Here is a 27,993-nt window from a genome sequence, read left to right as displayed (position 1 = left end):
GTCTGATTTTCTCTCTTTTGACTTTCTCAATTAAGCAGGTCACTGATGCACCTTAAGTTAATAAGCACAAACCTTCCTAGATAAGGATGTAGCTGAGTCTTTTCTGTACTGCTTCAAGCAGCCATGGCTTGCTTCTCTCCAAAAATACCTTGGAAACCAGCACAGTTTGTTCCTCTGCTGAGAAAGAAATATGTATGGCTTTATTCAAGAGAGCAGTAAATAAAGGGGTGGATGAAAACAAACACCTCAAATTGAGCTGAATATAAAGTAAAGTGAGATGGTGAAGATCACTTTTAAATGCTGCCAGCATTTGAGAAAATGAAGTCCATTTGAAGGGGGAATTTTCCTCTCCATTATATTGCTCTGGATCAAAAGCCAGTGTGACAGATTGCTGTGTATAGGACAGATGTAATTGGAAACAACACGCAGCCTAGGTATTTCCAGCCCTGAAAGTTAACAGGGCAAAAAAAATGGCCTGAAACAATAACCAGGAGCTATTTCTAAAAGAAATAATCCTGTTTAAAACAACAACATTTGAATTCTTATTTACCTTCTCACTTCTGAGACTTCAGGAATACATCCTATTTTCATAGCTTTCTCCACCAGCATGGAAAAACAAACATACACACACACGAGCACATACATTCATATATTCAGAAAAATCATTCTGAAATCACCTGGCTCCAGGAGCTGAAAATACAAGCAAAATACCAATGTTGCAGGGTTTACAATAAAAGCACAAATTTCCATCACAGCAATTAATTTTTTCTGACAAGACTTTCGTGAATGTTTTTGTCTAAATAAGTAGATGAGTTTTTCAATATTTCTTCAATGATCATGCATCTAGTTTCTAGTACAGGACAAAGCAAAAATTGTCAGTGGTGCCTTAAGCAGATCTGGTTTTATTTTATTACTTACACTTACTCTCTACCTCAATAGTAAGCCTTGCAAAAAGAATGCAAATCACGCATCATACACAATCCAAAAAGAAGCAAATCATGCCATGCAGAAAAGAGGGAAAAATATAAAAAAGTGTGAGTAAAATTCCATTGTGGAATGTGCACATTAGACTCACGGCATTACAAGACATTTGCTTCCCTATTTTTCATGGGAAGACTTTACTCAACTCCCTGGAATATTGAAAACTATATGATAAACTGATGCCTTCTATGCAAGGGACAAAAAAAAGGGATCTAGAACAAACAGCTGCGTTTTGAGGGCTTAAAAATCCCTTTTTACACCTCTTTCTGACATCTCCCAAGGAAGCATTTTGCCCACTCTTACACACTTCTAAACCTGCCTAAGTAGCTCATCTTTCTCTTTTGTGTCTCTAAAAGCTGATGAGTCATCAGCTGGAAGAACAACAGCCATTTGGTGGATTTATGAAGCATGTTCAAAAATTTTGTGGCAAAAAAAAATAAATTAAATAGCTATTTGCACTGTAGCTTAACAGGCTCATGAAGGATCCCTTGAGAGTAAGTCCAGATAGTGGCCTACAACTAAGATAGAAAAAACTCAATTTTTTTTGAGAGCAGGGAGAGTGCTCAAAGCTTTGCAAAACAGAAAATATTAGGATGAATTTTAATTGCAGAAGTAGAATATCCATGTTGTTGTGGAGAAAAGACTAGATTATTTATAAATGCAGCAATATCCTTCCTAAGTGTAAATTGAATAGGTATATTTAGCTTTCTGCAGAGATTCATGAAATTAGGTTCAAATAGAAGAAAACTGGCATGTGAGTGCTGTTATTTCTTATGATAAATGAACAGTGAAACAAGCACATTTTCATAAGAAAACATACACCTCATGCAGCATACTGATGAACAAAGCACTCAGCTATCCTGAGGGGAAAAAAAAAAACAACATAAAAACCTTTCTTCCTTTGTTTTATGATTTATCTTCGTGGCTCTAAGAGGCAGCAACTGCACCTGTCATGTAAGGTGAGGAGTCAAGAAGAGCATTTCTGTTCCCTCTGGACTCTGCAGTCTCTATTGCCTTTGCAGAGGCTCTGGAGCCTGCTAACACTGCCTTGGGCACTGGAAAACAGCTCATGCACTGAGGTGTGCTGGCTGGAATGGGTTTGGAATGCAGCTTTCACCCTCAGCCTTCACCCCTGCCCTGTCTCCTCTAGAAGTGCTCTGCAGGTCTGTTCCTGTCTGAAACGCAGAGCAAGCTCAAAACCCAGCAGGGCAGCTGACAGGTGAATTTATCCCTTTCACTGGGTCACCAAAACCCTAAAAAATGGAGTGGTTTGGTCCTTTCTCCATCTCTCTGCTGAATTGTGCTGACAACAAACTGGTTGACAAGGCCTGAAGGAAATTCCCATACAAAACCACTTTCATTAAACTATAGTTAAGCTTCTAAGCAGCTGTTTACTGCTGAAGGGAAAAACCTTAAGACAATACTGGAGTTTTATCTAAAAACATTAAAAAAATACTGGGAATTGAAAGTTTGGATTATAGTAAAAAAAAATAAAAAAAAGAAAACCCAGAATGCAACAATAGAGCTATTTGCATAGAAATGTATATTTAAAGTCACTCCAGAACCTTTACTTTGTCCTCTCATGTGTGCTATTCACCTCTTTGCAGCATCTGTGTCTTGTGCAAATGAAACATATTTTGACGGAAGTTTTCACTAAAACCTAAAGAAGTTTCGAGGCTGTAACCAGAGGAAACTTAAGCCCTCTTCCTTGGATCAGTTTTCCCAAGGAGATAAGAAAATCTGGAACACACGACACTGCAAGTGCACAGAAACAGAGTGATAGATGTTAAGACCAAAAGACCACAATAAGCACAAAGTCTGACCTCCTGCTCAACACACCATGCAGACTTGAACCTGTGTCTTTGCCTCAAGCTCTGCTTGAGCTGGAACATTTCCTTTAAAAAGATGCTCACTTTTGGTACAAATATCTGAGATGACAGAATATTTGGGAATACCCAGCTCTGAAATTACTCTGTGACATGTGTCCTTACAAATGCGAATCTAATTTGTAGAGAAACACATTATTTCCTTCATTGCTGTGCTTTCTTTGCAAACTGCACTACTTTGTGCTTTGTTCCGTCCTTATTAAGTATTTGCTCAAACTCCTCAGCTAAATGCATTTCCTGTCTTCATCTAAGTGCTTAAAATGAATGTTTTTCTTCACAGATTTTGTTTTCAGACCATCTACAAATCATTTCAACTTCCTTACTTCCCTCTGGTTTCCTAGATGAGATTCTAGCTGGGGAAAAAAAAACCGAAAAAACCACACCACAAAACTAACCCAACCCTGTTAAAATTGAACAAGTGACCTTAGTAGCCTTTATACACTCTGAAAAATTCTACTTCTCCCTTAAGAACAAGGTTACAACCTCCTGCTTTTAGTGTGTGTCTCTAACTGCTTGATGCTTTTAATTAAAGTCCCAAGTCCTCGAATCAAAGGACAACACAAAAATCTCAGCCTCTAGAAGGGGTGTAGCCCTCGTGGTAAGCAATAAAACTTGGACATATGACCCAAGCACCACAAAAACACAGCCTCAGATAGGAAATTGTTTCATGGTTTTAGACAGCTGACTCACACACTTGGATGCATAGGACTGGAAGCAAACCATTACTGACCTGAAGAGGAGGAATCTCCTCCTGCTGCAAATTGCCATCATCTCCCAGAACGCAGCAGGAGGAGTTTCTAAACAAAGCCTACAAACTTAGCCTTCAGCAGCCAAGTTCTGAAGCAGAAATTCCTCTTGACCTCACATTCTAAAGAAGTATAAGTGGTAAAAGGAGAAGCTGGAGCCCCTCTCCATTTCCAGCAATCTCACTTCCAAAAAGCAAGACCCAAACAAAGAAAACTCTGTGGACAACGTGAATTTAAAATGGAATGTTTGGCCTTACCTGCTGTCTGTAGAAGATGGAAAGGTGGACACTATTCCCAAAGAACAAAACCAGCATCATGTTCCTCAGAAAAGGACTCCCAGCCCAGGTATGGGCAGGCACATTTGAAACCAATCAGGTGTTCCTGGGCACAGGTTTCCCAGCTCAGGATCTGCAGATTACAAACTCCTACCAGCTGCAGCTCAGAGCTGAGCTTGTTGAAACAGTCAAGGCATTGTGCTCAGTAAGAAAAGGATTTTGGCTGAACCTTATCAGGTAAACAGATAGCTCTTTACAGTGGGTCCACAGCACAGCTTGGAACACGCTGCAGCTTCCTAAGTTGACAACTAATGCCCTGTTAATCCCAATTCACTGGACATTTTCTATTCTACGCCGCCTGAAACCATTTACACAGCAACAAATGGTTGAAAGCAGCCAAACCAACCTTTCCTCTGTCCCTCTACTTCTCTTACACAAAGCAAATTCTTATAGCTGGTAGCAGCACATAGCTCTGCAGGGCATGGGGGACTGAGAGACAACTGCTGAACAGCTGGGCGACTAAGAGATTTCACTGCTCACCAATTTCGGGTAAGCTAGGCATAACAGAACTATTAGGTTTATATGATGTATCCCTAAAAATACTAATTACAGAGGCTCAGACGTGAAACAGTTTCTCAGGAGAAGGTGCCTACAGCTAGCATGTGGAAGCAGCGTGCTTTACAGGGATACACATTCCCTCCCAAACAGAAACAAACACGCACAGTTATCATCATTTAGAAAAGACAAAAGCTGCCAAAGCCAAGGAAGTGCTATCAGTGCTCTGAAAAGAGGCCTTTATTGTTTGCTACTAATTGCAAGGAAAAAAGAATTCACAGACATTTCAAAGCAGCTGCTGTCTTGTCCCTAAAAACTCCTTCCACTTAGAAAAGGAGATTTTAATTTTAACAGCTTTCTGAAGATTTTATGGCTTGCTACCATCCAAAGCCATTCAGATGTGTTATTTCACTATTGATTTTATTGTGAGGTTCTGGGAAAAAAGGTCTGAGAAACTAAGAGGAAAACCTGGTGGGTCTCTAACTAAAGAAATTACTATTTAAGTCTCAGCAATTTCTGTTAATTTAAGGATTAGCTCTCCCCCACAACACACATTGGTCTTGTTAATTTTACTGGCAAAAATCTATGCAGACTCAATTGCTCAGGAGACTGCAACTTGATCCTTTGAAGCTACAGGTTCCAGCTGCTGCAAATCATCTGTGGAGTGAAGCTGATTTACATTAGCTGAGAATCTGGCCTGCTGTGGCTAAATACTCCCCATCTGGTTTAATCAGTCCCCCCTTCTGGAAAGCCCTAAGGACTGTCGTTTCAAGCAGTATTTGTCTCTAAGACCTTTGTAATGTTGATATTGTGCATACAGCCAGGAATATTTTACCCAGTGGTGAGCTGGGCACAGTCTCAGTGATGGGAGAACTTGCTAAATGAGGCTCAGAGGGTGTCCACCTGTTCTGCAATGTCCTGCAGAATTTTTGATTTCAGAGGTTTCCCCAGCTAAATGTCTCTCTTTTGAGGTGTTGATCCTGCTTTTATCAGCCAGTAAAAGTGGCAGCTGTTATTGTGTGCATCTGACTGCTGGGAGCTGCCATCATTGTATTTGTGGCATTAGATGAGAAAAACAACTAAAGCATCTTCTGTAGAAAGATTTCACTTCATGTACTTTTGGTTTTCTCCTATGGGGAATAATGTCTGTTTTTCTGTCTCTAGATCTCTGACTAATATTTGGCCAGCAGTTTATAATCAAGCAATCAAGCTCTGCTTGGACAAATAGTGAGCAAAACTAAGGCTTCATTTAAATCAGATGAAGGGAAAGACAGATCCAAAGATACATCACAGCTTTGGAGGCTGGGTTCAGCTCTTTGCTCTGCCACAGATTCTGCCTAAATAAGACACTCAAGGTGAGATCCAAAATGGGATGTAGGCAACTACAGAGAGAAGGAAGCAGAATTGGAATCTGGACAAAGTTACACACAGACTCTTCACATTCCTTGCTAAAAAACTTGGAGAGGCCAACTTCCCAGGTCCAGCTCCTGCACCTGCCTAAAGGGGGTCAGACATGTCTGCCAAGTCACAGGAGCATCAGAATGTCTCTGTCCAGAGGGGCTGAAGAAAGGGATCCTCACAGCTATGTTACAGCTGCATCATTATGCAAAAATGATTTTGGAAATTGTGTGGAAGCAGAATTTATCCATACCACTGTAGCTGGGGAATTCAGCAAGATGCACCAAAGCGGGTCCTGGTTCATACCCAGAATCCATTTTATTCCCCAAATATTATCCCCAGGTGGCACATTGCAAAGCTAAACTCCCTCCACTGCTTGTGCTGCTCTCAAATGATTTCTGATGTGGGCAAGAAGTTGAGTGCAGGAAGGAGGGGAAAGGGAGATTAAACTTGCCTTAGCAGGCCACTAAAATGTGCACTAAATACACCGAGATGGAGAGGTGTCCTTTTATTTTTGAAAGAGCTGAGGGAACTCTGCCAAGCACTGGAAACTCATCGGTGTGCTCATCTAGAGGAGGGCATGGCCAGTGACCCAAAGACAAAACTCCCTGAAAACCTGGATGAGGTAACCAAAATGTGCAGTCTAACACCTACCCCCACTCATGACATTTCTTAGCTGACTAGCTCAAATGAGAGATACACAAGAGCAGCCATTTAAGGCAGCGTCTTTCTCAGTAAGTTGACTATTTTGGCTCACATTTAGAGAGAATGAGCCTCTCCCATAAACAGTGGCTCCTCTAAATGGGGACTAGGTGTCTAACAGCGTTCAGCATCCCATATGGGCACCAGATGACTGCAAGGTAGGTTCTGCAGTACTGTAATTCTTTATTAGATTTGGCCTTTAGTGTTTCAGCTCTCCATCTGTGAGATCAGGATAAAAGCACTTCCCTGTTTTGTAGCTCATTTTCATACCCAATTGTAATTACTACAGAAAGATATTCAACACTGCACCACTTTCCCAGAGCAGTTACCAACATAGTTAAGCAGGAACAAAGCACAATATGGATGCTTTTAATCTGATTTTATAAACTTGACACATAACTTTTGGCATAATTCTGTCAGGAATTGGTTGGAGCTTAAATGACATTTCCATTTCAGTTCCAGGGAGATAACTACATTCATGGCTAGGTAAACGTGCAGGCAGCCTTGTACTGCCAGGCACAGAACTCACAGCTTCACTGCTACTAGTGCCCAAGAGAGCCATCTGATTGGAATTTAGGTGTGATTAACCCCACTGGATACCAATTAGCTCTTCCAACCACATGATCTATCAGAGACTGTCAGTGACTTTGATTTTCTTGAAGCATTGCAAACTGCAGTGGCTCAGGAGCTGTTCCTCAGGTGTCTCGTACATAAAACTCCAGGTAGTAATCTTATCACCTGTCCCTGAAGATGTCACCTCCTTTCATCCAGCTGAGCCCAGATGTCCTGTGACAGATGTGGATCAGACACCTGGAATGCTCCCTGCTCTCAGCCCTCCTTCCTAGCAGACCATTCCTACCTAGCAGGGACAGCTTCACAAGATGCTGGCCCTTGTGAGCCACCCATGTTTAACTGGGACCACACAGCTACAGTCTAGGGAGGAGCTATGGATGCAGTAGATGGCTTTCAGCCACATGTTAGGCACCCAGTCAGCTTTAAACGGCTTCTAAGCCACACAGCAGCAAGGCTGGGTTTAAAATCTGGACATGCTCATGTACATCAGCCTGGACAGCAGCTGAAATGTCTGCAGTGGGCAGGCACAGTTAACATGCAGCTGTCTGTGATGGATTGTGCTCATGAGCTCTGAGGTACCTGAGTCGCCCAAGCTGATTTTGACAATGGAAGTGGAGTTCCTAGTCTTCAAGGAAATTATTAAAATTATACCCTAGGAGTTTATGGAGAATCTGTGGATCTGTGAGCCTTTTTGTTTTTTCAAAGTCTCCCTTGACACATACAAGAGCATGCTGTTAAAAGTAATAATACTTTCAAAAAACCAAGAATTCGTTTCCTGGGCTTTGTTGTTGTGACTCAGCAGCAATTTTCATTTACCTCTCAGGGAAGAGGAACCCCTTGCTTTCCCTTTTGACTTGGAGCACTGTGGCAGAGTCAGGGTGTGACCATGGTGTGCCACCCTCCCTGTGCATGTCACCTTCAGTGACAGCAGAACACAGCACATTAGGCTTGGAGCTGCTGCAAGCAAGGTTCATGCCCCTCTTTTATTCAGCTACCACAGCTACAAGGATGAGAAGCCTCGTGGACAGAGGGAGCACATAGCAGGAGGCTTAACCCACCTCTGTGAGATTTACCAGAGCTCCTTCTGTCAGGGAGCCCTGTGTGCTGCAAATGAAATTTTCATGAAATGGTGAGCAAGCCTCATTAACATCTCCCCGAGAGAATGACGATGCTGGGTAACAAGCAGTGCCTCCATTCAGGCAGCTTCTCCCACCATCCCAAATGCTGCTCATCCCACTGCAGCTTTTGCCACAGAACGGTTTGTTCCCTGTGAACACGGGGTGATCCCACCTGGCAGGCTGATAAATCCTGAATGATTTGTACTGGTTAGAGAAACATTGGTTCTGACTGAAAATACAGAGGTATTTTTAGTGTCTGCACAAAGTTATTTGGACACTAGGACTGCATGTGCAAACAGCAAGGCTTTCTTTATCCCATGGGAGCATCAATGAATTAGGTGATGTCTATGAATGAGGTAAAATACTTACTGTTAGTTAAAAAAAAAGGGAGTGGGGGAATCACATATGTAAAATTCTTTCCTTCTGTCTTCTTTCCTTTCCTTGTTCTCACTTCAGAAATGAGAAACAGCTTTCACAGCTGGAAGACAGAGAGTTTTGCACATTAATAGTCACAGTGAAGGTCAGTAAGTCTGACTCGCTCAAGTAACAGCTGAGTACATTGGATCTCATTTCATTTTATTGCAATGGCAGAAGCAGTGGTGATCAACAGTGTCATATTTCCTTTTCTTCAGCATGAAAGATGAAGTGATTGTTCCATGAGGCAGCAGTGGGGCAAGGGAAACAGGAGAGGAGCAATGTAGCCAGCAGTGCACTCACTACACCTGTGCCTGTGCTTTGTCCTTCCTCGGTTCTGCTCCTTTTAGTGCTAACACTGAGGGTTACAGACAACTCCTTAGGGGTTTTGCAGTGTTGCTCCAAGGTACTTCAGGTACTCAGAAAATGCAGATACCTGCCTCATGAGTGCCTTCTGAATGGGAACGCTGAGAAAAGTGGTGCTTAATATTTCTGTACTGAGTACACATATATAAGGACTCTACTGTTCAGTGTAGGATGTGTCACTGCCTGAAGCTCCAGGGATAAAGCAGGAGGAATTCTCCCTCCCAGAAGCCACAGAGGCTTTCTAAATCTTCCAGGTTAAAAACAGATGGGGAAGGCCCTTTGTGAGTGAGTCCAAAAGAGCTGGGATGCAGACTAGAGGAGTAAACCCCACTAATATTCTTGAGTGGCTTTCAGCTCCTTAAAACCTGAGTACCTTGCAATAGTTCTGTGTTGTAGAGAAGTATCCATATTTAACAGCATGGAAACAGAACTGAAATGACTGCATGAGGAGTCTTAGAAGAAGCCTGAAATGTAGAAAGGGTCAAAAAGCATTTCTGAAATGTGTTGCTAATTCATTTCCTATTGGGCCCTTTTTTGTCACTGGATCTCCAACAATTCTCTCAAATACCTCCAGTTCTTCAGTTCTGTACTATAATCCTACTCCTAAGATAACATTGTAAGGTCCCAGTCGCTGGGACATTTTGACCACAGATAACTGAAAAAGAGGCCAATAACTCAGGCAGTATCAATTATTGTCTCGGTCTTGCCCAGGACAAACAAAAAACTGTGATCCCCGCAGAAGAGCAATTATTTTTGACAAAATCTGGATGGGCTTCTAAGCATACTGCACTAACTTTCCTCTGTACACTCCTTAATGTTTCCTGGCATCGATTTCCTGCATGTTAACAAGACTATTAGAAACATAATAGGGATGTTGCTAATAACCCCATACTGGTGTTTGTTCAAAAGTCATCAGAAAGAAGTAAACCTGCCCCCAAATGCCAATTAGAGCTCACAAAGCTGCTTCTAAGAGCAGCAGGCACTCCTTCTGCCCAAAAAAGGAGCTGCCTTTCCTCCTGCTGCTGCAAAAGGCTGCCTGTCAAGTGAAACAAGCAGCTGTAGACCAGCTGCATTTCTGAGAAGCAGCAGATTTAATATATGGCCTGACCTGCTCCATCCTCCTTTGCCTGCAGACTGGGAATCTGGAAGTCAGGGTGCCAAGGGCATTTCAAATGGTACTAGACACTTGTATTCAGGCTGCCCTGCTGCCCAGCAATGGGGAATTTTCAGATCTGAGTGTCCTTGAGGTAATTTCAGCGACGGAAAATCAAACTTTAAATTCTGCCTTGGTCAACTTACTTGACAGTCTTACAGCAAAAGTTCCTAAATTGAAAGGGGGAAATAAAAAAAAGCATTCCTGGATATCCCTCGCTTATCTATGAGGAGACTGGAGGGGAAGGGAGAGAGGAGACTCTTATTTAGATTATTTGTCAGGGAGCTCCAGGCCAGTGCAGGGAGGATGTTCCTGGGAGAGAGCATCCTCTGAGTGAGAGCTTTTGCCTCTCAGTGACCTCTGCAGCAGCTGCTGCCTCAGCTGAAGAGGTCAGCTGGCAGCCTGGCTGGATGGGTTTGGTCATCAGGGACAGCAGCAGGGCTCAGTGGCCTCTAGATCACCCAAACCAGCACTTTACAGTTATTAGCCACCTGGGAAGGAATTAAACTCTGGTCTGAAAATGAATATTTTTATGCAAAATGCCAAACCCTGCAGGCTTCTACTCAACCTCCCTGCTTCTGCAAAGAGCACTGCTGGGAGCATTCACGTCAGAGCAGTCATAACTGTGGAAAAGAGAGGTTTTACATCACCAGTGGGAATTATCCTGTTGTACCATCTCCTTCACAATCTCATTCTGCCTTTTTTTTTTTTTATGGAGTGGGAAACATTGATTATACATTTATGCTGAGTTTTGCCACTGCTAAAATACAAACTGCAATTTTGTCACAAAATGCACTATTTCTGAATTATTGCACTTTGAAGCCCCAAAGGAGCCCCAGAGGAGCACTTCTGAGCACTTTTTTATTTCAGGTTGTTTGCATTTTTCCCTAAGACCAGCCAGATAGATCTAATACGTTCCTGATGGAGCAATTTGTTGCTGTTGATTTTTTTGTGGAATGACCTACACCCACACTCACAAGCACCTCTACATTTCTCAACTTTTGTTAAGATATTCCTAAACCAAAGAATTAAATAGCTCTTTTTTTTTTTTTTAACCGAAACACTAGATGAACACACCAGACTCCAGCTGTCTTTGTTATCTCATCCACGACAGGGAACACAGAAGTTACTCTGTGCAGGTGTTCAGCAGCAACAGGAATTGCTGCTGAGAGTAGCCCCAGAGGCAGTGGCTCCAGACAGAGCAGGAAGGCAGGGAAAAGTGGTTCCTCCCTGGCCATTTTCCTTCAGTTCCCTTTCCATCCCAGTGAGAACAGCTGCAGAGCCAGGGAAGAAATTCTGGCAGAGGCAATGTCCTGCCTCCAGGAAGCCACTGCTGCTCCCTGTTTGCTGGCAAATGATCACTGCTCAGTATGTTCCAGGGATTTCCCCACAGCTGTGCTGCACTGCTGGGCTTCTGCTCACACTGATCATCATCCAAAGCTCTCACTGAAGCCAATAGCATTTTTCCCAGTGACTGCACAGGGTTTTGGATGTGGCTCATTACAGCCAGTAGTGCTGGCTGCAGCCAAAATCTTGGCCTGCGTTTTGCAGGCGATGGGAATAAATGATCGCAGTTATTTTTTTTGACCATAAAATCTGTGCAATATCTTCTGATATTCCTTCCCTCCTCCTAACAGGGAGCACTTGTTCTGCTCTATTCCTGACCAAGTTTTCTGGGAAATATTAGGTTTCATGTTGTTTTTTTCCTCTCTGAAATGTTCTCACTGGGATACTTAGACATCAACACATTTATATCCAAAGGATCCTGAAGAGGTTAGCCAGAGGTGATTACATCTCAAATGATGTTGTACTATGATTGCTCAGGATATCAGCTTAAATGAAATAATCTGCACAGGAGAGAAGAAACAGTAAAGCTAAGGAAGGAAATTGCTGCTGCTGTAATTACCAGAGTATTTCTCTTTGAGGTATTAGAAATGTTTATAATATAAAAAGCCTGAAGAGGATGACATGAAGCAACTACAGACTGGATGGCAGAGCCTCTGTTAAGTTCCAAGCTTCCTGAACATTACCTGCACAGAAAGGGAGGGTAGGAAGGAAACTAGAAAATAGCCCAGAGTGATCATCTACCTCAGACACTTTATAATTAGTTACAAAGATAAAAAGATATGAGACAGGTTTAGGGTCTTTGGCCACTCAAGTCATTCAAGCCTTGCTATAAGCTTCAGTAGTGGCACAAGCAGACCAACAGCCAAAAAGGATAAGAAGGAGAAGCTCCTTACAAACGACTGCCTGGCTTTTTTCTTTGATCAGTTTTGTCTCTCTCCTTGCCAGGTTGTCCTGAACAAAAACTGCTCTGCAATTCTCACAGCTAGAACAGCCTCCCTGTGCTAAACATAACAATGCCAGGCAAAGTTCTCATGTCTCCAGCTCTTTTACTGTTTCCAGAAATAGGAAACTCTTTATTGGAAACTTTCTGGAGCACTTTAGCATGCAGGTAAATAATTGTGTGAACCTCACCAAGACAATACATGATAAAAAAAAAATTAAAATATCATCACCCAAGGGAACATTTCCTGGTCTAGAGCCCTTCTGAACTCACTGAACCCTACAAGTGGCCAGACATTGAGTCATTTTGAGCATCAAGCAGAGCCCTGAGGCATTCTCTGGTTCACAGACCTTGATACAAGGGACTGCAGGATTGCATTTTATTCCTGGGGTACATTAGTGTAACAGGATCATGAGCACAGACTGGATACAGGAACTTTTCTAACCAAAGTCTCAGTGCCAGTGATGCTCTTAAGATATTAAAACCTCACTGACCTGGCAAGGAAGCTGCAAGGTAGGTCTGTTTTAACCTTTTTCTTCAGATCTTGCACAATTTCCAGCAGGGTGACCAGTGGCAGCAAAGAGATTGGAAATTCCTTAGTTACAGAATTACTCCCCACTTTCCCTCAAGCCACTGCAGCTCTGAAGCAGCAAATTCTGGAGAAAAAGCATAACTTACAACATAGAGCAACTACAGAAAAGACACTGGAAGCTGATGAGCAGCCCAGGCAAGCTCCATGCACCTCAATCCAGAACACAGTGCCCTGATGATTGCTGCCCACCAGAGAGGTCACTCTGGCCCGGTGGATGGTGTCAGGACGAGGTGGGGATGGGTGTATCTCATGTAGCAATCCCAGCTAATGACCCAGGGACACTTCCAAGAACACAGCCCCTGGTGTGCCCTGTGCTGTCCCCTCCGTGGGTGAGGAGCAGCAGCACAGACTGCCTATGGCAGAATGCAGAGAAACAGCCCAGCTTTGCCTGACCTTTTTGTGAACACTCCCCACGTGCAGCTGCAGACCCTGGAGGACTTTTGAGATCAGAGCAACATCTGTGAAGTGATGAGCATGGAGCACCCTGAGCTGGGGAAGCTGGGTGCTCAAGCCAGGTGATGAGCAGCAGGACTCCATTAGCAGCCCTCAGTGCCCTGGCTTGTTAGGCCCTGCTGTATGATTCATGATTTGAAATTCTATTTAATTACAGTAATTGGATTTGGCTGGGGTGGGGGGCAGTGCTGGGTTTGTTTCAGACACTTTCACTTTGTCTCAGCAGCAAGAGCTGACAGTGGATGGCAGGAAGGACAGAGGAATTCTCACAGCCATTCCAGTGCAAAGCTGTGTGTTTGAGCTCAGTGTGGAAGCACTGCAGGCTCTGAGGGCAGGAGCTCTCCTAGAAAACAGAGCTGCACAAGCCTTCAGCCCTGTAAAAACCAGAACTGTACCTTCTTTTCCCAGCAGGGACCCTCTGTGTGCTTTCCTCTCTGTCTTTTACCTCTCCTAAGCCCTGCTCTGTTGCGACACATCAGACTTCTCCCTAGAATTTCTCTGCACCCTCTTGCAGCACTTCCAAAATACACAGAGCTAGAGCAGACATGAAAGATGGATTCATTCCTCCGTGCCAGCTCTGTTTAATGCACAGATACCATCCTGCTCTCAACACAGAATCTTACATTTCTACCCAGAAACACTATAAATAGACATTCTTCAACATATTTGTTTAAAAGTATTACCCTGAATTGGAGTATGAAATATATGAAATTGAAAGTATTTTCCTTACCAGTACTTGGTTTGTATAAAAATTCCTGAATGTGTTTGGAGCCATGGATGTAAAGACACTGAAAGAGAATGTGTAGCTGAGTGAAACAGCCAAGACATAGGGGAAGAAAAGAAGGAACTCTTACCCCATTTTGCAGAGACTTGGGAAGATTAGCATGACTTGCCCAAGGTCATAGAGAAACTCTAGGGAAATGAACTGGGAGCACTGTGGTCCCAACACAAAATCTTAATTACCAAATCCAATTTTCCATTTCTCCTTTCATATATTTTTTTCTTCATACATTAAAACACTTCACATAAGCTCTCTTTTTCTTTTTTTTTTCTTTTTGTTTTCCCCCAGGAAGTATAGGAAAAGCAAAGGCTGCAAGCTGCCCTTGTTAAACTAGGTTTCACAGCCAAACAAATTTAAAATGATATCTCAGCAAGATTTTGCAACCTGTCTGCGACAAATAAAAGGACTTTCACCCTGAAAACATGTGAGTGCTTGGGAAGACTAGCTGAGAGAATTTAGCAAGGCTCCTAATGAAAGAGATGAGCTGCAATATGTATATGCATGAGTTCATGTATTATTTAAACCATTCTGATCAGAATAAGCATCATGAGCACAGTACTGAAAGTGTCACCAGTGTTCATGCATTGAATAACTTGCCCTCATAAAGGTACAATAATGTGCTCATCAGTTTTGTTTGTACTCCCAAAGCAGTAATAGCATAAACAGAAAATAACCCTCTATATTGCACAAAACACATTAATATAAATCTAATTATATCTTTCCTTGACGTTATGACCAAGAAATGACGATGGTCACTGAAGTATAACAGATGAGATCAACTGTACTGCACAAGGTCTTTGTAAAAATCTGCTTCTGTGTTCAAATCTACCCTGGGATTTTGGGGGTTAAAAGAGATATAAAGCTGGTTAGCCTGCCTCAGTAACCTGGTGGTAGGTCCTTTATCTGTCAGGTGGCAGGTTTAGATTATAATTTCAAGGATTCTGACAATCACCCAGTGCTTGCTGCCACTCACCACGCCTTTGTCTACAGATATCCCACAGACTGACAATGAAATCAGAGTGCTGATGGCTCCCTGGGAAGATGTCCTATCCTCAGTGGTCCCAAGGAAGGTGGTGCCACATGAAGTGGTGAGAAGGATGAGAAAAGAGGATACAAAAAAAATGGAGGAATGAGGTAGTTCTCAAGGCACGCCAAAAGCACCCTGCCTTTGTCCACACACACCTTATTGAGCAAAGAGATGAAGTCATGCAAGCTAAAATCAGGGCGTTAAACAAACAGAAAAACCATCCACAGATTTTTTTTTTTATTGTACTCAAACGGTTGCCTCAGTGAAAGATTTTTATACTAAACTGACTTATGAGCTGTGATCTCAGCCTTTTGGATTTTTTTTTTTACGTGTTAGTGAATTGTACTTTCATGTGGGAAACTTGTGCAGCAGCCTGTTCTTGCTGGTAAAAGTAGCAAGACTCCCACTGGTTTCATTCAAAGGTTCAGGCTGTTAATGATGACTCAATCAATCAATCAGTCAAGACATGAGAAGCTGCAGAGAGAACCGGAGCCAAAATTGGTTTCAAAATTCAGTGAGCTCACTTGTTCATCAGCTGAATCAGACACACTCTCTGGAGTAGTGAGGAAAGAGGCAAATCTCTAGGACTCTGTGGGAAGGTATTTTTGGGGAGCACCATCACTCAGTGATTTCACTGCAGTTCCTGTGTGCCAAAAGTTTCAGGAGAGCTGAGTGGTGCTGGCTGGGCACTGGGACATGAGCAGATGCAGGGGGGACACCACAACAGGAAAGGTCAAGGTGGCCAGGGCACCATAGGAGATGACTCCAGGTTTTAGGGATCCAGAAATGGCAAATGAGCCCAGTCAGGGTGGTGAGAGACAAAAATGAGCTGCCTTAGAAAGATGATCTGGTCATCTACAGCAGGGTGAAATCAAAGCTAGAGCTGTGTGGTCTATATTTAGGAGGGGAGACCTAAGACCTTTCTCCTCCAGGAAATACTGTGAGAATTCACTTATCCCATTTGGCTTTTTATGGCTGGAAGTTTAAAGGATGTTACTAATCATATTGTGCTGCCGGTAAATGCTGGATACACTTATCTTCATAGTCTATTTTATAATTGGAATGGGTTGTAGAAAAATTATAACTCTCATCATTCTCTGAACAGAGCTGTTTGCAACTGTCAAGCTTTTTTCTTTTTTTTTTAAACCAAGACCTTGAAAATTAGCTTATATACTAGTTACATTGAAGCAGCTCATAAAGTTTGAGGGAGAAATGCACAATAAATGTTTATATACCCTGCAACTGCACATTTCACTAGATCTGTTCTATTTTCCCTCTTTAAGAGATAAACAGTAATAGATAATGTGAAGACACAAATGAGGTATTTATAGCACAGAAAAAACAAAAGGTTGCTCTATAATACAGGCATCTTTAGACCCAAGTCAAAAAAAAAACCTAAATAATGAAAGGTTTATTGCAGCCACATTTAAGCCAGATATGCTCAAAACAGTAGTTTAATAAACGGAGCAAGGTATAACTGACAGAAACATAACTACATTGTTTTGTGTCTGCAGGTTTCCTGTTATGCAGAACAGCTTGTAGTCTTTAATATTTCAAGCTCAGAAGGGAAGAAGCTTTAAAAAAGGGAGGAAAAGAGGAGAATACAAAAAGCTATCCAGCACTCTGTACAGTACTGGGTCTTGTCTCTGCTTTTTTCCCCGTCTCTTACATCCTAAATCCTCAAGACTTGAATGTTTAATCCAAATACTGCCATAATCAAATAAATATCAGTTCAGTGCATCCCAGTGATGCTGCCCAATGAATAAAATGATGTTTGTTTTGAACAAGGTCTTGTGAACTTCTCAGTTTAAATCAATCTTTGTATTACAGGCTCTACATATGTTCTCAGTTCCCATGCACAAGAAATAGATTTGCTTTTTTGTTGTCTCTCTGCTTTCCAGAAGAGAAGACTGGCCATTGTTCTGTACATGACAGCAGTTACTGGGGAAGATTTAAGGAATTAAGATAAGGGCTCAGGAAATTTGCACGTGATGACCAGCTCTGCAATAGCCTTTTTTCAGCCAGAACACAATGACACAGTGTGGACACTTTTTCTGGGCTCTGGACTCTTTTTCCATAGCTGTTGAATGGGTTTTTTCTGCGTTGGCAGCAGAATCTCCAGCCTCAGTCAGTACCCAGAGCTCTCTGATGAAGCACTGTGAATGAGGAAGGACAGCTGGAGAGCAGGAGGGTCAGCAAGGGGCCAAGAGCCTGGGAATGAGGGGGAGCCACCAGAACCAGTGCAGAGAGAGGCTTCAGGACCTCCATCAAAGCAGGCAGTGAGTGTCCTCCAGTGAAGCACACTCTGGTCACACAGGGTGACAAGGGAGCACAGGACTAGTGTTTCATTGAGGGAATGCCCCTTTGATGAATGTGTCTTCAAGAAAGAGTGGAGTAGACTCTGTGCCTCACATAAAACATGAGACAGAGTATTTTTATACTTCAGCTTTGGTTATGTATCAATAATGGAAGACTTTCCAGATGGAAAATGATGAATATATGCAAAGTCTCACCACAATTTGAGTAGGGCTTTTTAATTCAATGAAAGCAAAAAAACCTGTTATGTGAGCTGTCTAGTCTCTTACGAGGCAGTGGAGAAAAGAATTTATGGGTTTTTTCCACACAAACCTCTAAAATGATTTATATATTACCCTCTGAAAAGACTTATTTTTATCAGATGCCTACAGAACTACCTAGATTAGACTTTTATCATGGAGATAGTTAAATATACAGTGATTTTCTGCGAAGTGAATCCTATTCTTCTTTGCAAGAATCTCTGTGTTCATTTCCATGTTTCTAAGGACCTTAAATTATGGAAAGGTTTAACTTTGTCAGTCCTTCGACACCCAAATGAAAGCTGGAGATATTCAGCACCTGAATATTTGTTTTAATAACACACAACACTTTGAAAGAACAAGAAAAACAGAGCTGAACTGGGATAATGGAGAGATCAGCCTTGTTCTGTTTTTCTGTTGCTCTTAAGAACACAAAGAATTGACCAGTTTGTTTCAGTTTGGCGAGAGTCAGTTATTCGATAACATGCCATATAATGATGAATAAGCCAGTGTCAGAAATCAATGACAGAGAGTGTAAAACTTTAAAAAGTTGGTGAATTATTTAGGTGTCTCTCTTAATTAAGCATTTTTTCCAGGCATGTTTTTGAGTAGCCAAGTACATTTGGAGAGCTGGCTATTTTTTTTTTTCCTGCAGTCTCTGCATTTATTTCTCCATCTGCCTAAAAGTCCAGTTAGCTGCAGCTAAGTGCACAGGCACTTAGATTTAACACAGATGAGCCAGAATGGCTTAACAAGTTACCAGCAATCTCCTCAGCTGACACCATTCTCCATCACAGGCTAGGTTTTTTTCCACCCGAAATCAAGTCAAAATGCATGAGCCTCAGCCTCATTCATTACTGCTTAAGCTACAACACAGAGGTCTTGAGGCAAACTCCAAGCATGCACACATGTAGATACAGTGGCTCACTTAATCCATAATAGCTTTAAAGAGCCTCTGTATTTCAATCCTGTGGCCCTACTTCAGCACAGACTGGCATTGTTCTTCAGTAATTTAGCTCTTCATTGCCACTCTGCTGGCTTTCCTCTTGCTTTTGATGAGGCAGAGCCAATGTGAAGCTGTCACTGACAGCAGTATTGTTCTAGGATATGCTCCTTTCTCACCCAGCATAGAAGACAGAAGGGAAGAAGAAGCCCCAATATCAGCAATTGGAGTTAAATTAGATACAGTTACACTGATATAATGCTCTGTGCTTGTTATTTTATCCCTCATTTCTTCCTGACCTCTCTTGCTACAAGCACATTTTGCCCAGTCTAAGCAGCTTCTCTGCTAGTAAATGCATTGGCACAATTTTCGGAAGTATTTCTGCACCATAAACACTAGCATGGACTGGGTAATATTAAATACAACTTACAGGTAGCCTTCCTAAAGAGCTAAGATCATAATACTTCACACCACTGTGTGTTTGTGAAAGCTGGACTGCATTATGGTGTCTGTATGGGCTCAGGGTTTGAAACAAAGCTAGTATTAATTGTGAAGGTGCTTTAGCAAGAATAGAGATCCTGTGTCTTTCATGGAGGAAGGAGGAGTGAAGGGCAAGGAGGAAAAAGGAAGCTGAGATTGCCCTCTTTCCCCTACGTACTTTGTGTCTGTTATGCAAATCCCCAAAGGAGGTGGAGAAAAAAAGCAGAGCAAATATGCTTTGGCAGGAAGCAGCTGATCCAAGATGAGCCAGTTCATGCTATCTATTTGATCTGGAAATTCCTGTCCTTCCCTTAGATATAACCCTTTCTGCTTTTTTAGTTACCTGCTTAGAGATCTGCCTCAGTCCCTAAACAAGAGATGGGACAAGCCTGTATGGAACAGTGCAAAACAAACTGGAAGGACTGATTTAATTTCTCCGACCTGTTTTGAGGGGTTGTAAAGCACTGCAGAAGATTCTTTGTAAAATAATGTACTCTTCTATATTGTATTTGTCCTGTTAACCTTTTAATCCCACCAACTTTACATGCAGCAGATTTATTGCCACCATTTTAGGTGTGATCTGGCCTTGCAAAAGGACCCAGTTCATCTGTAACTTGGTCCTGTCAGTGCTGTCTGTTGCTGTAGTAACAAAGCAGTGCTATACACCTTCAGGAATCAGTGCTGCAGAACTGCTGACTTTTCTAATAGGGAAAAAAAAAGAAGAAGATAAAAGACCCTTTGATTACATCTATCATTCTTTGTGTTGCAGTCCTGTAACAATGGAACTTTAATGTTCCCTCTGAATTAAAAAAAAAAAAGAGAAAGCAGGACTTTCTCCATTGTGTGAGGTTGAAGGAAGGTCTCAACTTCAAATCCCAGTGACATGGACATACACTGCTGGGCTCAGTTTTGTGTTGGTACAGTCACAAAAAACTGTAACAAAGCCTACAGAGTTATTCTGACATAAAATGCCTCTGAGCAAGGCTGGAATCAAGCCTCTAACTTCTCCAAACTTGCATTGGCTGTTCTACCTGTGGGCTAACCTGAAGACATACTCTGGCCCACCCTGACAGAGTAACTCTACCTCTGCAATGGCTCAGTGGTGGATAAAAACCTTTGCTTGAAGCCAGAGTCTTGTTAATCAAGACCATCTCCCTTTCATTCCTGATTTCATTCCCTACCTCATACACTGGATAATCAAGAGGATACCTATTCCTGAACAGTGCAAATTCAAACATAGACTTTAAGTAGCTACTTAAGTATTTGCTATATTGTGGTTTTCTCCTTCCTTTCTCCCACTGAGCACACCAGCAGAGCTAAAATTAAACTCGTATGCACAAGTTGTGTCTGTGCTTGGACAGACAGCTAGTGCAGGCAGCAAGATCAGACTGAGCACTAGATGCTTTCCAAATTATAATTCCTTTCCACATTTATCCTTACACGGGTAGAGGTATATTAGGAAAATAAATGCTCTCTAAACATACTCAATAATGACCATATGCTGGTGAAATATAATCTAGACTGTTATTGAATTTTAACTAGGACAAAAAGCTTAGAAGTGACTCTCTTTCCCTTACAGTAACATTTCATATGTTGCAAATACTGTTATTTTAATGGAAGCCTTGGGCTTTGCAGTCTGAATCATGTACTTGGAGTGCTAGAAATGGACACCACTGTAGCAACAGAAAAAAATGAGTGGACAGTATTAATGGGTTTCTTGTTAGCTATTTTTTAATGGGCCTTTTGTGTAAATTTTCACAGATTATTTTAAAACTCCAATTAGAATGATTTACCATCCTAATGCTCAATCATTTGAAACCTGTTTGCATCATATAAGAGACTGAAAGATGATTATGGCTTAGCTCAAAATTGATTATCATTTGATTGCTCTTTCTCAGCATTAGAGAAAATTCAAAGCTAAAAACCCACAAAAACCAAACATGAGGGAAAAGCATATGCAGTGACATAAGCAATTGCCTGATTCCAGAAATTCCTGGTGGATAACAGTGGGAGTAGTAAAGCAATGTGGTTGTTCAGTGAAGGAACTCCAGCTGACAGTGCTCAATACACATCTGAAAGAAGATGAGGCTTGGTGAATCAGATTCAAGTGGAGCCCTGGGAACACCCTGCAGAGGAGACTGAACGTGCCCCACAGGTATGAAATTGCTGGTGCTTTGCCAGGGCTTCCAGAGGAGCTGTGTCTTTCTCCCTGTTTCAGACACCTCAGCTGTGAGTGAAGCTGGACCATCCAACCTGCACTGAGCTCAGGGCCACCTCCAATCCTAGGCTGTCTCCTTGCCTAGCAGTCATAACAGACCATACATAGCATCACAGAGTGTTTTAAAACAATTTTGGAAATGGTGGTGTCCTGTTTGTGCAGTCCCTGTATTGTTGGTCTGTATTATTTATTGCTGTAACTTCAGGACTTTCCCATCTCACCAGTCTGGCAAACTAAAAGCAAACTATGAAAGGCCACTAAGGGCTGCAAAAGTAAGTTATGTATCCACACTTGCCCATTGTCCATCTTAGGAAGTCAGATTGGTTTTAGGGGCTTTGGATTGACTTTTCTATCTTCAGCATTCAGGATGTTTGTTCAGGGATGTATCCTCCTTCTCAATCTGCTCTCGGTAGCATTTTCTAATTTACTGATTTATTTTAGGTGCTATGGACTCCCAGAAAGAAGAAAAAGAGGAAATCCCTCCTCCCACTGAAATGAACGGGAATTTTGCCTCAGAGGATGTATTAATGCCAAATTATGCTTCTGAGGCAGGGACTTTGCTGCTGTGAGCAGTGTCTGTGCAATAGTTCCCAGCCATGAGTAATCCCTGAGAGCTTTCAGGGATTACTCAGGGCAGCCTATGATGCAAAGACTATACTCACATGCAAAGCTGCCCCCCAGAAAGGCCCCAGAATATTGCCACAACTTTCCTCACATGCACTGAAACCTTCACCCAGAATATGTGCTAGCTGCAACCAAGAATTAGACGAAAAACAATTCAATTTTATTTTTGAAGTTTCTAAAGTTCTAAATTAGCTTAGATGATAGCAAAAGATCACTTAATATGTCTAAAAACTCCAAATTCACATTCCTGTTGCTGAATTAACTGTTCTCAATATAAACTGAACTGTTTCTGAACAAACTTATATTAACAGAGAATGTTTCTTTCTATAATTAGCAATCAACTTTTGGCAAAATGTAATCATAAAAATAGACTTCTCAAGATGTTTTTTGGAACTTAGGCAAAACTTATAAGCAGCTTCTTAAACACAAATATGGTCATTTACAAGCATTCAGATTTAAAAATCTTTTAGCATCACTCTATATTGTCAGTCTTTGATGCCTAACACTTAGAAATCTAAAAGAATTAATGATGACTATTCAGAATACTCGTATAAAATGTTCATAATAATATGCAGTGTGCCGGGGGAAGTGTAATCACTCTGTAGTTAAAAGCAGCAATGAAGTCTCAATCTTAATGGAAAAGGCAGCTTTTCTGTCTGCAGAAGATACAGGAAAAGATCTCAAAATGTAGCCCAATATCTCGTGGTTTCCCATGATATTTTTAATACTGATTACATTGGGAAATGTATTGCAATTAATTCCTGTGCAGAAAGAAAATTATTTTGGTGAGAACTGCACTAGAGAAGACTGTCAAAACTTTGTTTATAAGCAGATCTCTCTTGCAAAATCTGGATGTAGAGTTTCCCAAAGACTGGGTTTGCTGAGTGTGGTTCTGCCTCTGAGCAGTGGCCAAACCCAGTCCTGCCTCAGCCATTCCTCCCAGTTCCCCCACTCCAGCAGCTCCAGGTTTGCTTACACAATACTTCTACAAGTTAAAATTGCATGATTGTTGATCTCAATGTAGGTGACACGGCTTCCTCATACAGTGCCTACCTAAAAATACTCCCATATTTATCTCAACTTGTTCAAAGGAAGCAAGCTTTTTAAATGGTTATTTCTTTAGGTCTGAAGAAAAGCATTGAGGGGATTCTATGTAGCAGTGGGGTGGTTAAAGAGGAGGATGAGGGCCAGAATTACATCCACTGACTCCTGCAAAAATATCAGGGAAGCCTTTATGTCTAACAGCAATTTTCATTTGGGGCTGGGGACTAAAAATACCCTACTTTTCTTACAGTGAGTTGTTACAAGCACACTGGAATATAGCAATGCCCAAAGGGTGTTTCAACACCAAAGTTTTATTTAAGATCAGGAGTACAGCTCTGAAGCAACTGCAGCTGTTCCCACTCTCTACAATTAACTTCACAGAGCACTCTGCATGAAGGACTGGACACTTTGCAGATAAATAAAATTAACTGCATGAACACCCAACCACTAATTGGCACTCAGGCTGTGTGACCAGAACACAACTGGCTCAAAGAAAATCCTGAAATATAACATGGGGGTTAGGTCCATACCATCAGCTGCCACAACCTGTAAATTTAATCTTACTGGGCTATACTTGCTAGTGCAGATGTACTCTAACCAGTGAGTCAAATCCAGCAACCCATACTTAGACAAAGCTCTTAAAATAGGTGAGAAACTGCTATAGGTGATGACTGTTATACTTGTGCTATCAACATTTTGAAAGTCTTCCCTAAAAAGAGCCTGAAGACAGGTATAAATGAGCTCCCAAACAAATTTAGCCTTCAGGAAAACTGAGCATAAACATGCCTTTCCCAAGCACCATTCAGCAGCACACCAAGATTTAAATTAATTACCTGAAATTCTTCTGCTTCTTATATGGAGATTTGCTGGTAAGCATGAGACAAATCCAGCTTGTTTTCTTGTTTCTTTTTCTTCACTTCTCTCATGGAAGTATGTTCTTTTCCTGCTCCCTGGACCTGGCCATAACTCAAATATAAGTCAGTAAATATCCATCTTTGTACTGATTGCCAGCAGTCCTGAATCTAAAGGAAAATCTCTGCACAATTAGCTCACACGTGGAATGAAGGGTCTGGTAACTACAGTGAGCTCGTGTTTGCTGGCAGGACAACCCTTCTGCCAGGTGGGATGATGGAACAAACCTGCTCCCTCTCCAGGTGTAATCAGCAAGGAATTAAACCACCTGAAAGGCTGATTAGAAGGCAGTGGCAGATGGGGTAGGATTTCCCAGGGGTGTCTGCATTATCATTTGCTTCTTCAAGATTTTTACATCTTGTGCTGAAACTGGTCTCTGTCCCTATGGCTTAACATAGCACGTTGCTGTATCTCACCCTGAGTCAATTTTCTAGTCCAAACCTTTGAGACCTGGTGTCCTAGAAAGTTAGGGATCCCTATATTGCTGTAGGGTGAGTTTAATGCCAGGTTTCCTTGCCTGGCCTCCTTCTCCTCTCTGGTGTGAAGCACAGGCAGGAAAAGTGCTAAAGGAACACTGAAGTAACTCCTAATGAGATTCCTGAACTCTCTATACAATCACCTTCTTGAGAAACCTTTTTTTTTCCTTTGAGGCATTTGGCAACTAAGGAAAACCTGTGCCTGCTGCAGTTTTGCCAAGCCATGAGCCCTGGGGCAAGTTGCCCATGCAGTCCTGGCTGTGAGACCAGGAATGAGACCCTCACAGGTGAATTTTCCCCCTTTCTGTAGCCACACCAGACCAGGACCTGCAGCTTTCATGTCTGCTCTCCTCACACCTACCCACCCTGAGAGAATCCCGAGGCCAAGGCAATCCTGGAGGTTTCTCACCTGGACCTTCAACCACAGTTTCCCTTTCAGATGGTGCTGGCTGTGGTGGGAAATGTTTTGGGAGCCACTCAATGTGTTCCCTCAAAGCAAACTGCTGTACCATTCCTAGAAAATGTATTTCAATTTCCAAGGGAAAAGGAAGTTTTTCTGGAAACAGCTGATCATCTGCCGTGCAGCAGGTGGTTGTGTGAAGCCTGCCCAGTCCCCCAGCTTGGAGGACACCTGAACAGCAATCTGGCCCCTGGTCCTGGAAATGCCAAAGCAGCCACACAGCCCATCCTGTGTTCTGTCAGCTGCATCCCAATCTGGGACTCTAACAAAAGTATTTTGCAGTTTATCATTCAATAAATGCTTACTGGCTTCTGGTTGGGCTCACTCATAAGAGCCCAACCAGTGTGCCAACAGTTATTTTTAGCTGCCCAAGTTCCATTTCCCTGTGTTATTTGCTGCAACCAGACTGCCACATTCACATTTTGATAGCCTTGCTGTTGGTCCCTGTGCTTGCTGACAAACGAGCTCATGTCTTTATTGTTTACCAAAAGGATGTTGTTGAGAATTACTGACCTGGATTTCTAAATCTCTCAAGTGTATGTCAGCATGAAATTACTGTCCTTAAAGGCAATTTACTCACTGAAAATCCTGCACCCTTTGAAATAACTCTACCCCTTATGTCACCTTTTTTTTTTTTCCTTAAAGAAACACCCCAAAGTCTACCAAAATCAAGCCCAACTGGAGTAGCAATGTCATATGGAAATCTGTTTCTGAACACAGGGATCTACAGCTTCTTCATGAGGGGCAGAGGAGGGGCAGGCACTGATTTCTTCTCTCTGGTGACAGTGACATGACCCAAGGGAATGCCCTGAAGTTGTGTCAGGGTTGGTTTAGGTTGGATATCAGGAAAATGTTTTTCACCCAGAGGGTGGTTGGGCACTGGAACAGGCTCCCCAGGGCAATGGTCACAGCACCAAGCCTGACAGAGTTCAGGAAGCATTTGGACAACACTCTCAGGCACGTGGTGGGATTCTTGGGGTGTTTTGTGCAAGGTCAGGAGCTGGACTCAATGATCCAGATAGGCCTCTTCCAACTCAGCATATTCTATGACTCTGTGAAATTAAAATATTTCATTTGTGAATATTTCATGTGTAGTAGTGAGTGACTGTGAAAGAAAAAGACAGGGGTCAGTCTTTCTGTTCCAGAAGTCAGACTTGGTGGCTGAAGTCTGTCAAAGACCTTCAGGAGGAAGAAGCCTCCAAAGTAAGTGGGTAAAAGACTGGTTGAGTTCTGGCCCTGCATCTCACAAAACAGCTCACCTGTATCTTTTCTGGAATTTCTTGTTCAAAGCTTAACCCATGGGGGACACTTGTGGTTTCATGCAGAGCAGTGACCAGCAAAAGCAGTTTCAGCCCATCCAGACAAATCAGAGGCTGGCAGGCAAGCAGTTATATCATTCCCAAGCATTTATCAATTTATAAATTGACTTAAATGCAGCGTGGATTTCTCTTCCTCCCCACTCCCATGAGGGATAGAAACATTTTAACACTGAAATACTTACAGACTTTAAAAAGTGTGGGCTTTAAAATAAAACAAATAGCCTGCATTCCAAATAAAATTGTACTGATAAGTGTGGCTGACCCAGCACAATGTTTCCAAGAACCTCTAAAGAAGCCTGTACTGAACTTAGAAGCAAATTTCTATAATCAATATTAAAATCAGACCCAGAACCCCAAGTCAAAACTGTTTTTTTAAACTACAAAAATTCACATAGGAGGAATTAACAAACACAATTGTCATTTACAGCCTATGTGTGCTTTATTTGCCTTATCCTAAGTCACATTTGGGGGTGTTGTTTAGTTTTTTCTCTTTTTCATCATGTTGTGAAGGCTTTTATCTACTTGACCACTGTGATGATTGATGATGGAGGCCACCACTTACAGTGGCCAGATAATGATGAATGATGTAGTTACTGAGAGGCCAAAATGATTTTGGTAAAAAGGGGAACATAGTATACATGTTAAAAAAAAAAAAAAAAAGGAGCAAATATAGTGTAGAATTCAAAAGTTTAAAATTAAATGTGACGTTGTTAGTTTTGTTTGGGGGTTTTCTTCATAGTAGTAGTAATAGAATAAAAATCACTATTGTTACAGCTCCATCAAATCTGTATAAAGCATTTTCCTAAATGGAATATTCAGTATTTATTTAAGCACACACTCAAGACCTAATCTCAGTATAAAGCAGTTTAGAACTTTAAAATGTTTTATACCAATGGAAGATAGGGGCTGTTTTCCTCCAAATATTCCTGAACTTAAATTATCTAAAATACTTCAGTCTGTATGTAATTAAGCAGATGAATAAATCTCATTGAAGTCAAAAAGCTGCTGATGTGATTTAAGAAGATACAAAGTTAAATTCTATTTGGAGCTTAGATCCAAAAGCTTAACTCCATCCCCATTCAGCAGTACATTTAGGCAAGTTTAGACACTCACTAAAATCAATAGGATTAGATGTTTGCTTGAAGTTGCCCATGAATTTAAATGCCATGCTAAGTAGGAAAGCACTTATGTAATGGATTAGCTCCGGTTGAAATTTTGTAATTATTATCTAGGAATGTTTTTAAAAGACTGAAATACATTCATTTTCCCATGAATTTTTAAATAATCTTCTAGACAAGAGAAACTATTTTCAATTTTTACTTTTCATCCCATTACCTTACCCTCTTCCACCTTATTTCCACTGCAGAAGTCAAAAAGGTGCAAAAAAGGAAGGGATTTTTTTTTTCCATACAGAGGGAAAGGGGAATATCAAGTCTTAATTTTTGATTAAAAAAAAATACTAGAAAATTTCAAATTCAGCAAGTCTGTGCAAAACCAAACAATTCACTGATGTAATTCATACTTTTCTAACTGGGTCAGTTCAATGGAAGACTTGTAGAAGGTTTTCACTGCAGTGTACAAAGAGCTCTGAGCCCTCTCTTTCCTGACGAGAACGTCTGCAACTTCATACCTATTTACCATTTTTTTTCACTTCA

At 41.7% G+C, this 27,993-nt stretch overlaps 1 long non-coding RNA gene across 1 annotated transcript; it reads right to left on the bottom strand.

The window, feature by feature from the left end:
- Positions 1 to 7,121: 7,121 nt before the first annotated feature.
- Positions 7,122 to 24,266, bottom strand: LOC146439106 (uncharacterized). Its single transcript, XR_014851226.1, has 3 exons — positions 24,005 to 24,266; positions 8,604 to 8,712; positions 7,122 to 8,220 (listed from the first exon to the last, which is right to left on the bottom strand). It is a non-coding gene; the product is annotated as an uncharacterized LOC146439106 (long non-coding RNA).
- Between the last annotated feature and the right edge of the window lie 3,727 nt (positions 24,267 to 27,993).

The sequence above is a fragment of the Lichenostomus cassidix genome, chromosome 3 (genome assembly GCF_008360975.1).
Source record: "Lichenostomus cassidix isolate B80296 chromosome 3, HeHo_3.0, whole genome shotgun sequence".
Classification (NCBI taxonomy): Eukaryota; Metazoa; Chordata; class Aves; order Passeriformes; family Meliphagidae; genus Lichenostomus; species Lichenostomus cassidix.
Note: the sequence above shows the minus strand (reverse complement) of the source record. Positions and strands in the feature narration are given on the sequence as shown.